The sequence below is a fragment of the Nerophis lumbriciformis genome, linkage group LG33 (assembly GCF_033978685.3).
Source record: "Nerophis lumbriciformis linkage group LG33, RoL_Nlum_v2.1, whole genome shotgun sequence".
Lineage (NCBI taxonomy): Eukaryota > Metazoa > Chordata > Actinopteri > Syngnathiformes > Syngnathidae > Nerophis > Nerophis lumbriciformis.
In genome coordinates, this window is record NC_084580.2 from 1,163,370 (window position 1) to 1,176,789 (window position 13,420).

Here is a 13,420-nt window from a genome sequence, read left to right on the forward strand (position 1 = left end):
TCCCATGAAATCTTATACGTCTAGTCTCTTACGTGAATGAGCTAAATAATATTATTTGATATTTTACGGTAATGTGTTAATAATTTCACACATAAGTCGCTCCCGAGTATAAGTCGCACCTCCCGGCCAAACTATGAAAAAAACTGCGACTTATAGTCCGAAAAATACGCCATCTGCCACTTGCCAAGATTGAAAATGTTGTTTCTAGAAACGTACTTAGTTTTATAAGGGAACTGCACTTTGCAACACGAAAAGACTAGGTCCACCCCCTTCCTGATCTCGGCCCCTTTTCTTCATGAGGATTGTGAGTCATCCTAGCAGTCGGCATCCTATTGACAGCAGACCTTGTACGTAAGTGATGTTTTATTATGTTTGTTAGCTCACATGAAGTCTGCAGTGAGAAGAAATCAGTGATGAAGAAAAAAATAAGCAAACGTTTATTAAATTAATGCACGGCGTATGCTTAAAATAATCAAAACACATAAATATTAAATGTTATTATTAATGTACCCGTTACTACATTACATGATTAATTAATTTAAACCTGCTCAGTGGCCTTGTGGTTAGAGTGTCCGCCCTGAGATTGGTAGGTCGTGAGTTCAAACCCCGGCCGAGTCATACCAAAGACTATAAAAATGGGACCCTTGGCACTCAGCATCAAAATGATTCCCGAGCACAGCCACCGCGGCTGCTCACTGCTCCTTTCACCTCCCAGGGGGTGGAACAAGGGGATGGGTCAAATGCAGAGGGTAATTTCACCACACCTAGTGTGTGTGTGACTATCAATGGTACTTTAACTTTAACTTGATTAATTAAATACACCTAATTAAGTCATCTCTAAAAAAATGTAAACGCTTGAAAGCACTAATAAAATGACAAAAAAAATGTGTAAGTAGTAAACACCTTATTTGGCCATGCTTAGGCTGGTTTGCCTTAATGTCAACTTTGATATTATAAGTAAATGTCCCCAGCTAAAAGCTTAATTTCTGACCTTATCATAATAGTTTAGCTATGCAGCATAAAGTCTCCATTAGTGTTGTCCTGATACCAATATTTTGGTACCGGTACCAAAATTATTTAGATACTTTTCGGTACTTTTCGGGACCACAAAAAATTGCATTGTAGGCTTTATTTGAACAAAAAATCTTACAGTACATCAAACATATGTTTATTATGGCAAGTTTGTCCTTAAATAAAATAGTGAACATCAAGACAACTTGTCTTTTATTAATAAGTAAACAAACAAATGCTCCTAATTTGCTGACATATGCAGTAACATATTGTGTCATTTTCCATTCTATTATTTTGTCAAAATTATTAAGGACAAGTGGTAGAAAATTAATTATTAATCTACTTGTTCATTTACTGTTAATATCTGCTTACTTTCTCTTTTAACATGTTTTATCTACACTTCTGTTAAAATGTAATCTTCACTTATTCTTCTGTTGTTTGATACTTTACATTAGTTTAGTATGATACCACAAATGTGGGTCTCAATCTGATACCAAGTAGTTACAGGATCATACATTGGTCATATTCAAAGTCCTCATGTGTCCAGGGACATATTTACTGAGTTTATAAACATAATATATATATTTTTTTTTAAAGAAAGAAGATGTGATGCCAAAAAATATCGACGTAATCATAGTAGTATCGACTACATACACTACTGTACTTGGTATCATTACAGTGGATGTTAGGTGTAGATCCACCAATGGCGTTTGTTTACATTTTAGTACTTTTCAGAGACGGTATAGTACCGAATATGATTCATATACCGTACAACCCTAGTCTCCATGAATGAGCGTCAAACATCCTCAGCGTGAAAATGAGATGAATAAAAGCTTCCAATAAATATAATAAGGTGTCAGGTTGTGTTTTTCTTTCTTTTACAAAGCACATTTAAACAAACAAGACAAAAGTATTTTGTAGCAGGATTTCCCGACTGTCACAGCAGACATTGCAGCCACCGAGCAGATCAGCAGCTGAGTGCTCGTGCATGTGTGTGTGTACGTGTGTGCGTGTGTGTGTGTGTGTGTGTGTGTGTGCATATACGTGTGTGTGTGTGTGAGAGATGTGAGTAAGCCTTTGTGAGGCCTCCACTCAGCAGAGTGATGATAAGTACTCCCAGCCCGGCGCTCCGCATGAGCTGATGGACAGACAGGCCAGGAACACTGGGGGCCTTGTGGTTGGCCCAGTGTGTGTGTGTGTGTGTGTGTGTGTGTGTGTGTGTGTGTGTGTGCACTGTGGTGACAGGATGGGTGGTGGAGTGAGGGGGTTTGAGTAACTCTGAGCGTGTTTCCACCAGCTACACCACCAGACCGTGCCATATGGCTGCAATTTGTTCATTAACTATGTAATAAATGTACACACACACACACACACACTTACAGAGGTAATATTGTTCTGAGTTCTGGCTGATTGGATTGTGAAATAGGAGGATCCTCCCGGGAATCACTTGTAGTCTACCAGCCACTGTGACCGACAGGGATTTTTTTTTATAATAAGGTTTCAGACAGGGGAACATGTATAGTCAATATTTGATTTAAAAAAGGAACTGCACTTTATTTGGAGTTTTGCCTATCATCCACAATCCTTATGTGGCACAAGAACAAATTTTTCTTATTTTATCCATTCCGATTTGTAATATACAGCATGTACAGGGTGGCTAAAAATAAAGCTATCGGGAGTTCTCTGTTGCGCCCATAAAGCCCTCTAAAAAAACATTTAAAAAAACACCAACAATACTCCATTTACTTGTTGTGAACTGCATATTAACCAAGTTTTAGCGTTATTGCTATTATAAGCGCTAACACCAAGGAACTACTTTTAGCAGTGCATTGATCATAGAAGTAACTACCGTATTTTTCGGAGTATAAGTCGCTCCGGAGTATAAGTCGCACCGGCCAAAAATGCATAATAAAGAAGGAAAAAAAACAGATATAAGTCGCACTGGAGTATAAGTCGCATTTTTGGGGGAAATGTATTTGATAAAACCCAACACCAAGAATAGACATTTGAAAGGCAATTTAAAATAAATAAAGAATAGTGAACAACAGGCTGAATAAGTGTACGTTATATGAGGCATAAATAACCAACTGGTATGTTAACGTAACATATTATGGTAAGAGTCATTCAAATAACTATAACATATAGAACATGCTATACGTTTACCAAACAATCTGTCACTCCTAATCGCTAAATCCCATGAAATCTTATACGTCTAGTCTCTTACGTGAATGAGCTAAATAATATTATTTGATATTTTACGGTAATGTGTTAATAATTTCACACATAAGTCGCTCCTGAGTATAAGTCGCACCTCCCGGCCAAACTATGAAAAAAACAGCTAATGCAGCTTTAGACATATTGAGCCAAGGAGCTGCTGCGTTGCCTCTGACTTGGTAAAAGTTTGTGCTGGGTTATAGATTATGCCTCCAAATTGTATAGTAGAAGGTTGTGGCTATAAACCGAGAAGTTGGTCAACTTTGACATTCACCTTAGACGGGGGGTCAGCAACCCGCGGCTCTCGAGCCGCATGCGGTTCTTTAGCGCTGCCCTAGTGGCTCCCTGGAGCATTTTTAAAAAAGGATTAAAAAAGGAAAAAGATGGGGGAAAAAATCATTGTTTTTGAATTAGTATGTTTTTTGTTTGAGGACAAACATGACACAAACCTTCCCAATTGTGAGAAGGCCCACTATTTAATATGTCTGTGTGTATGCTTCACTGATGAGAGTATTTGGTGAACGTTGTTTTGTCCTACTAATTTCCGCGGTTCTTGAACTCACCTTAGTGTGGACTGTGACGCGACAGTTTGTTTACATGTAAAATATTCCACTCCTTCTTTGTCTTATTTTGTCCACCAAACGTTTTATACTGCGCGTGAATGCGCAAAGGTGCACTTTGTTGATGGTATAACTTATTGGAGTGCTAATCAGGCATATTTGGTCAGTGCATGACTGCAAGCTAATCAATGCTAACATGCTATTTAGGTACATATTGCATCATTATGCTTCATTTTTTTATAGTAGGCAATTATAGCTAATATAGACACTTACATCATGTGTTGTCTTCATTATCAGAATTTTAAAGTCATTTTAATAGTAGGCTAATATAGCTAATGTAGACACTTGCATCATGTGTTGCCGTCATTATAACACTTATATATTTCATTTCATTTTTTGAGGCTCCAGACAGATTTGTTTTTTTGTATTTTTGGTCCAATATGGCTTTTTCAACGTTTTGGGTTGTCGACCCCTGCCTTAGATCCAAGGCAGACGCAACAAGACGCTTGCTTGCGCCCACTTTTTTTTTTCATTATTTTTTTACCTGTGTAAGGATTATGATTAATTTTTTATCTAATTGGGAAGATATGAACATCCCATCAGTCGGCATCCAAGTGAGAGCAGACATTGAACAGTAAGTGATTGTTTTATTACGTTTGTAGTTTGTATTTCTTGTTTATCACTTAGCATCGCTGCTACTTGCTGGATCTGCTTATCACTCAACTTCTAAAACCTGTAGCGCATCCTCCGTATATTCAGGCTAGAAAAGATAAGGTTCTGGATCATCATTTGTCCAAAAGTAGTCGTTGTTGGCACTCATGAAGTCTGTTATCATAAGTTGTTGTTGTTGTTGTTGTTGAATTAAAAAGCCAAAATACATGAATAATACATGTTATTATAAATATGCCTGTTACTACATTACATATATACTTACAGCGAGTATATAAGACATTATTGGAAGTTTTTTGGGATGTTTTTACAGCGCTTTATGGGCGGAATTGATCGAATCCCCATTACCGCCATTGTTTGCAGACGCTTGCTAGCGTTTATTTACAAGTTAAAATGCGCTAAAAAAGGAAAAGCATACGTGTTCTTGTCCCACATAAGGATTGTGAATGATTCCAAATTCCAAAAAAGTGCAGCTCCCATTTAAGTGGCACTATGAATATACTCAAATAACAGGAGTTGTGTAAGCTTTCACATTTCAGTGACTGTAGCTTTTTTTATACAGCAGTGAAATACTTACTATAGTATTTGGAGCCCCTGGGCATTACACATAATGTACTGGAAGTGAAAATGAAATAAAATAAATGTTACTTATTTGAACGTTTTACCTCACCAAACAGCTGATACGGTAAAAACAAAGTCATATGGTATTGAAATAAAACAGAAGCCGTATGTTTACACTAGTTAAAGATCCTCAATTATACAGAAAAAGTCTGCTGTTTTTAGACCTACTGCAGCAAGGCAGGTTGAAAATGATCTACATGACGGGAGTGCTCTGCTGTTTTTAGGGGCCAATCGCAAAACCTCTAGTCAAAGATCAACTAGGTGACAAGGGCGCTCTGCTGTTTTTAAGGTCTTACTGCAAAAAAAAGTTAGTCATAAGGTTGGCATAAATAATAATAGAAAAACGCGATATAAAATCTAATCCATTATTATAATTATAAATAGCACTGATATTTAACAGAAAAAAAGCCTTCCCTTGACTTTTTCACATAAACATAAGCATAAAATTGCCCCAATTATCTTGGGAAAGCAACAAATTCAGTTTGAGGCGGATCTAATGAGTCAAGGCCAACCATGGCAGAAAGATTAATTGATTATGCAAACCAAATCTCTACTAATTTTAAATGTTAAGAAAACCCAACTGAAAGTGGGTTGTAGCTATGTGTGTTTTGTAATCTGTATACATATCCTGTGCTTAATTTGTGTTTTTATATTTTGGTTTTAGCACATTGATAATTTAAGTGTGTTTGTACACTATATTGCCAAAAGTATTTGGCCACCTGCCTTGACTCACATATGAACTTCCATCCCATTCCTAACCCATAGGGTTCAATATGATGTCGGTCCACTTTTTGCAGCTATTACAGCTTCAACTCTTCTGGGAAGGCTGTCCACAAGGTTGCAGAGTGTGTTTATATGAATTTTCGACCATTCTTCCAAAAGCGCATTGGTGAGGTCACACTCTGATGGTGGTCGAGAAGGCCTGGCTCTCAGTCTCCGTTCTAATTCATCTCAAAGGTGTTCTATCGGGTTTAGGTCAGGACTCTGTGCAGGCCAGTTGCTGTTGTACCCAAACTCTTCCATTTTTTTTATAATAAAGCCGACAGTTGACTTTGGAATATTTAGGAGCAAGGAAATTTCACGACTGGATTTGTTGCACAGGTGGCATCCTATGACAGTTTCACGCTGGAAATCACTGAGCTCCTGAGAGCGGCCCATTCTTTCACAAATGTTTGTAGAAACAGTCTCCATGTCTAGGTGCTTGATTTTATACACCTGTGGTGATAAGGACACCTGATCCTGATCATTTGGATGGGTGGCCAAATACTTTTGGCAATATAGTGCATACATGCTGGTTTGTGATATTTAATAATTTGGCAAAGGCCATAAACTAACTGTGAGCTGCGAACGCCAACTTGTACAGGAACTGTATTGTACTATCACTACTAATGAAACAACTACAATTAAATTGAATTTGATTAATTTGAAACACATTTTTAAAATATTCAAAAATAAAAAATATCTGTGGCAGTGGCTTGTAAGTCTGTTGAGCAATGCCATTCTTATTATATAACTAAGAAAATAAAATATAAATTCAATAAAATTAAAATACATTTTACAAAATTGAAACTGTCTGCATCAGTGACTTAAGTGAATTAAATTAAATTAAATTAAATTAAATTAAAAACCTCTGTGCAGGATTAAGTTTAAAATAATATTTTAATATTAATTAAAAATAAATAAATACAAATTCCCATTTAAAATGCCAAGTTTATCATAGAAACATATGCTGTGATAAACTAAAATTTTTTCAATGCATTTAATTATAACAAAATTAATTTAATTACATAATTCATAAATAAATACATTCGTAAATAAACAAGAATATATTAAAATAATATCAAATAAAATATAAATAATATAAAAAATAAAAAAAATTAAACATTAGATTCCATTAAATTAAATTAATTATAAGTAACAGATAATAACAATATGTAATACAATACAATAAAAATAAGAATATATTTAACTCAAATAAATCAAATATAATTTTTCCCTTCAGGATGTTAGATTTCGACGACATTTTTACTCTCCACCTGGGAATTATTATTATTAGCTGAAGGCCAATCACCAGCCAATCTGTCATCATCATTAGGATGTTAGATGAGCTGAGGGATGCTTGTTACTATTGACCCCTCGGCTAGCTTGCAACCTGACAATAGGTCACTGCCCAGTTCAAGGGCGACTTTTGAGTGTTTGTATCACAGGATCGGCAAGCGCCATGACGACGGCTGTAGAAGGAATTGACACATGACTAATAAGAGGGAACGCTTTCCTCCTTCCATGTTTGGTCCACATGTGGAAGACAGCCTTGTGGCTTCGGGGAGCAGAAGCTGCAGCAGCATGGTCCACATTCAGTGAGGATTAGAGCCTGTAAGATCTCTACTATGAGCATACAGATCACCTTACACACCAGCTTTCTACTGCTTTGAAGCACACACTCATGCATGCATGCCTGTGTCCACAGATGCGCTGATAAACACGCCCACCTCCAGGATTAATTCACCTCCTGCACCTGGGAATGTGACCACTGTGATGTCACCTTTACTTCAAAAGGTAAAAGAGCACCTCGGGTGTATCCGTACAATGAGCCCACTCACCGTGTCACTTCCTCCTTTGTGCTCAGAAGGTTCATACACAGAGGTGGGTACAGAGTTACACAGACAATCAGGTATTCTTGGGTTTCAGCCCACTGTCTGTCCACGCTTACAACGACAAGCTTTGCAATAAGACAAAGATGGCTACAATTTGTAAATATGCATGTGCTTACATGTGTGCGTGTGTATGAGTGTGTGTGACACACATTCGAGTGCCTGCCAGTTGGCTCCGACAACCAACGCTCCCAAAGGAGATGCTCACAAGCCGGGCACGATGCGATGAGACGTGGTGATAATGCAACCGCCACATTAGAGCAAGTTTAGCCACTAAAGCACCCACATGATATGATCAGGGTCATAAGGGGGGGAATAAGAGCCTACAGCCAAAACAGGAGCAGGCTCTCTGGAAGTAGCATCGCGTGGTGTTGAGTGTTTATTCAATACAAAAAGGGCCATATATCTAAATATAGTGAGGCAGAGAGAAAGAAAAAGATGCTGCAAGAGATAGAGGAAGAGAGAGAAGAACTTATGGATGTGGGTTGGGATGGTTTGTCAACATTAATTAATTAATTAATAGATGAATGGACTGACCATTGGATGGACAGATTAATCAACTCACGGACAGACCAACGGACAGATAAGACAAAAGATATTTGGAAAGAAAGACAGACTGACCAGGTGACACGTAGATAGATGGACCGAGCAATGAACGTACAGACAGACTGACTCACCAACCGACAGACCAATGGCCAGCCAGAGAGAACAACTAACAAAAAGGCCAAGGGACAGACAAACAAATGGACACACAGACAGACTGGCTAAAGGACACATGTACTGACAGACCAATGTACATGTGGGCCAACCGACAGGGCAAAGGACCGACCGACCCACTAACTAACAGACCAATGGACAGAAGGACGGACGCATCAACCCAAAAAACCGACTGGCCAATGGACAGACAAATATCTATCCAAGACTGCATGGACGGATGGATGGACGGACTGAGAGGCCAATGGACAGGATCAACAGACCAATGGAAAATTGGATTCACCAATTGACAGACTGATCCACAGATGACTGACCAACAGACAAATAAGTACGCAAATGGACTCAAGGACCAATTGACTGATTTACAGACCAATGGACTATCTGACCAACAGACTAATGGATGGACGAACAAACACATGCACCAACCACGTGACTGAACCAATTGACTGACAGACTAAAGAACTAACTGACTGACAGACCAAAAGACAGACGGACCAACCCACCAGCCATCAGACCAGTGGACAGACCAAAAGGTCGGACCAACAAATGGGCAATATAGTACAATGTAAACAGGTACTCCCTGCATTGTAAATATCCTTCCTTCTTATACATGATTGAGTAGAATGAGATTTTGGCATGATTTACTATCAAAGCATGCAGCTGAGCATGAAACAGGAGGCAGAGGCCCATCATCGTCTATCTCTCTCCTTGTAAACATGGAGAAATAAGCAGCATCTGACACACTCGAGGAGCACCAGCACAACTACGCCATTGCTAAAGCTGACTGTAAAAATATTCCGCTCTCTTTCGGAAGCAAAGAGCAAAGCCGCCGCAGCGGGGGGGTGCTTGTGTATGAGTGTGTGTGCGAGAGTGTGTTGTGTGAAGCACATTTGCGAGGGAGAGCATGAAAAGATGCACACGGAGAAGAGAAGAAGCGACTGAGGGTTCACCGCTGAGATAAAAATGGAATCCATTTTGGTTCCTGAAGCACACTCATGCACGGCGCCAGGACTTGCTCGGGGTGTTGAAGCGCTTCCCCTCATCCCTCCTCTTGCTCTGTTCCAATTGTTCTGCCTTCCCCTCACTTATCATTTCCTCCTTTCCTCCATGGTCACACCTCTTTCCTTGAATTCCTCTTCCTCTCTGGAGGCAGCCGGGGCCCCAAACACTGTCACAGGTCCTGAAACTATGGCAACTGAACGAGAGAGAGAGGGAGGCAAGCGCTCTCTATGATTAATAGATGAGAGATGCAGTGCCAATCGCTAGAGCCTGGGGAGGAGCGACGGATACACTCCAGCAACACTGTGCAAACATGTATGCACAGAAACAAGAACGCGCACAATAGGCCAGGAGACCTCCTGTTGCCATCAAGGTGCTTTGTGCTGGTCTAGTCCTGCAGAATAGAGACTCAGCCGCACCCTGCAGACCTTTTGACCATTTGATTTCCTAAAAGGTTTGTTTTCAATAAAACCTATCCTGTGCCAGATCACAGAGGAGTCGTACGTAACCTTGTTGACCAGTCTGTTCTTCACTCTTGAACACCAAAATACAAAGAATAGCTTTAAAGATGGAATTCAAACAGTCAGAAGCACTTTAAAAAAGCCTAACTGGGAACCGTTTTCTGCGTCTGTAGCACTAATGCTAGGGAGCAGTGTTTGACCACGGAATTGTGTGTGGCTTCAAGAAGCAGTTTTTTCATTGGCTCTTATTCAATGTAGTATTTCTAACAATGTGTAGAATTAGGAATGGGAAGGACACTGATGTTAGTAACGTTAGAGTATCCGCCCTGAGATTGGTAGGTCGTGAGTTCAAACCCCGGCCGAGTCATACCAAAGACTATAAAAATGGGACCCATTACCTCCCTGCTTGGCACTCAGCATCAAGGGTTGGAATTAGGGGTTAAATCACCAAAATGATTCCCGAGCGCGGCCACCACTGCTGTTCACTGCTCCCCTCACCTCCCAGGGGGTGGAACAAGGGGATGGTTCAAATGCAGAGGGTAATTTCACCACACCTATAGTGTGTGTGACTATCTGTGGTACTTTAACGTTAACTTTAACTAGCATAGCTTTGTGAGCTCCAATGCTAACATTACACTCACATTTTAACAACAACATAAGACTAGGTTAGCCTATTCTCTGAAGAATTACCGTATTTTTCGGACTATAAGTCGCAGTTTTTTTCTTAGTTTGGCCGGGCTCCAGTGCAATTTATATATGTTTTTTTCCTTCTTTATTATGCATTTTCGGCAGGTGCGACTTATACTCCGGTGCGACTTATACTCCGAAAAATACGGTATCGAACGTATAGTTCCCACGTCTGTGGCTGACTGACAGGACAGTTGGCAGAGCTCCAGGCTTGACTTTAAAATCTGTAGCAAAGCCTTCTTTAAATAAAAAAATAAAAAGCTGTCCTCTGTGAGGTGGTGGGCAGGTCATTGGTCAGCAGTACCATGTCCATGAGGGTTTTGTTTATGTTCATACCTCAAACGTTACCACTTCAGCGTCTATGCACTCAAAAGTGCAACAAACTAGTAAAAATACATTTTTTTAAAAACTCTAGGGATACATATTACAGTTAGAACTAGGGATGGATATCATTTACATTTTAACCGATACTAGTACTAAATCGGTAACTAAAAAAACCGCGCCGGCGCTTAAACAGTGCTTGTGCCGGTGAAACGGGGTCAATCATGTGATGTAAATAAGGTATTTTATAATGTTGTATTATTGTTATAATTGCACAAAATGTGTAAGTTACATGTAAATACCTGAAGGTTGTTCGATGTTTTGTCAATGTGGAACCATTGTCTTGTTGTCCCTACTACTGCAAAAATTGTTGTGACACCTGCCTCTTCATATGCGTTGGACACGCCTTTCTACTTCCTTTTTGTCCACGATAACGGGAGAGGTAGGCGTCCATGCGACGACAGAAAAGTGCATTTATTGTTTCGTTAAGAACTTAAAGTTCACTATTTCTTGTTCTGTACTATATTTGTGTAGGGGCTCGACGATGGCAGAAAAATATTGTCAACGTTTGCATTTCCTGTATTGTCAGATGCATTAACACAAGTAAAGTGCAGCTGAGCAGCAAGCCCTGGTGTCGGTCGTGTTCATTAAAATCTACTTAAAAAATGGAAGACATGTACATTTTTGTAAAAAAAGAAACCCACACAAAAACCTTTTTATTCGTAAGGAATTTTGTGACATTCAAGTTGAACGGATTTGTAATCAAAATACTTTAATCACATAAATTAAATGTAAAGTAATACATTTAAAAATAAGTTCCGTATTTCCTTGAATTAGCGCCCGGGCGGTAATTAATTTAAAACCTCTTCTCACCAAATTTACCAAAGGCATGCGGTAAATTTAGGCATGCGCTTATAAATTTGAGTGTGATGTAAGGATACCATCATGACATCGCTTAATGCCGCAAAAAAATTTAAAGCACAATGAATCATCCCGGAAGTTCTTTTTGTTTGGGTCTGAAAAGGCAATTAAAATAACATTATTACCGCCTGTTAGCAGGTTTTCTTAGCTCATGATTTGTTTCTGAAATGTTACTCGTACAACTGCATCAAAATGACTCATATTTGACACACGCAGCTATATTAATAAAACATTTTTTCAAAATAAAGCGCTTTGAAAGACGCAACTCCAACAACAAAAAGTCAGCTCTCCACCACTACAAACTAACACAATATTAATAATAAGAATTGTAATTATATAAACGTAGTAGGTACGTGACTTACCTGGCGGTAATTCTAGTCATACGCTAATTATTTTGCGAAACAAGTTTGACCCGGCGGTAATTCTAGGCATATATTAATTATTTTGCGAAACGAGTTTGACCCGGCGGTAATTCTGACCCGGCGGTAATTCTAGGCATGCGCAAATTATTTTGTGAAACGAGTTTGACCCGGCGGTAATTCTAGGCATGCGCTAATTATTTTGCGAAACGAGTTTTGACCCGGCGGTAAATTGAGGCATGCGCATACTATATACCCGGCGGCAATTCAAGGAAATACGGTACATCAAACATAGAGAACATGCAAACAGCAAATTATGTAACATTGATGCTCATAATTACAGGGAATTGTGAATGCAATTACTGTAATCGTCATTGGCGCATAAAGAGGTAGTGCTGTGTTGTTGTTGTGGCTACTAGCAGTGTAATGGGGGTTGCTGTTGACGTGTTAAGGGCAGTATCAAGTATAAAAAGAAACTGTGTTCTTCTGTCGGGACGCTACATTCCTTATAAGGCCCTGTCTACATTAAGCCGGATAACTCCTAAAACGAATAATTATTTAGCCGAAGCATCGTGTCAGCCACACTAAACCATCGTTGAAGGTCCACCTCCTTTGATATTTTTTTACACGGGTAAGTGCGCTGTGTATTTCATGAATCTCCGGCTCTTAGCTTTGTATGGACTCATTGACTATGGACTAAGGAAACGCACGATTTCGGATATAACACATCTCAGACGGTAAGAGAACTTTCGAATGTCCGGGTCAGCTATGATTCTACTTACCGTCTATTTGTCGAAGGAAAGACAACGAGAATGCGGGTTTCTGTGGATGTGACAAAACAGGTAGCGTGTGCTTTCTATTACCTGGCTGTCGAGGGAAGATTACGGAAAACGGCGAATGCTTTTGGACTGGCAAAGCAGACTATATCAGTTAATGTCCGCCATGTATGTCGCGGACTCTACGTCTAGGTCCAGAGTATATAAAGTCACCAAAAAGGAATGGACAATGAAGGTGAAGGCAAAAGAGTGAGGAGTGTCCTGACCAGATATCTAGATCCCTAGATTGATTGATGTAAAATGTTTACACATTGTTTACTTTCACGTGTCTTTTAAAGATTTGATTAATTTATGATGGCTCAGGTGTGATTCACTACAATAGGGCCCCACAGCACACTGGATTCCAGTTAATTGAAATACCACAACACTGGATATTGTTCAGATAAGTTCAATTTA

The 13,420-nt window shown here is 39.3% G+C and overlaps 1 protein-coding gene across 6 annotated transcripts in view; it reads right to left on the reverse strand.

The window, feature by feature from the left end:
• sema6a (sema domain, transmembrane domain (TM), and cytoplasmic domain, (semaphorin) 6A) overlaps positions 1-13,420 on the reverse strand; it is a 358,331-nt gene that overhangs the window by 336,970 nt on the left and 7,941 nt on the right. The gene's annotated exons all lie outside the window — the stretch shown is intronic.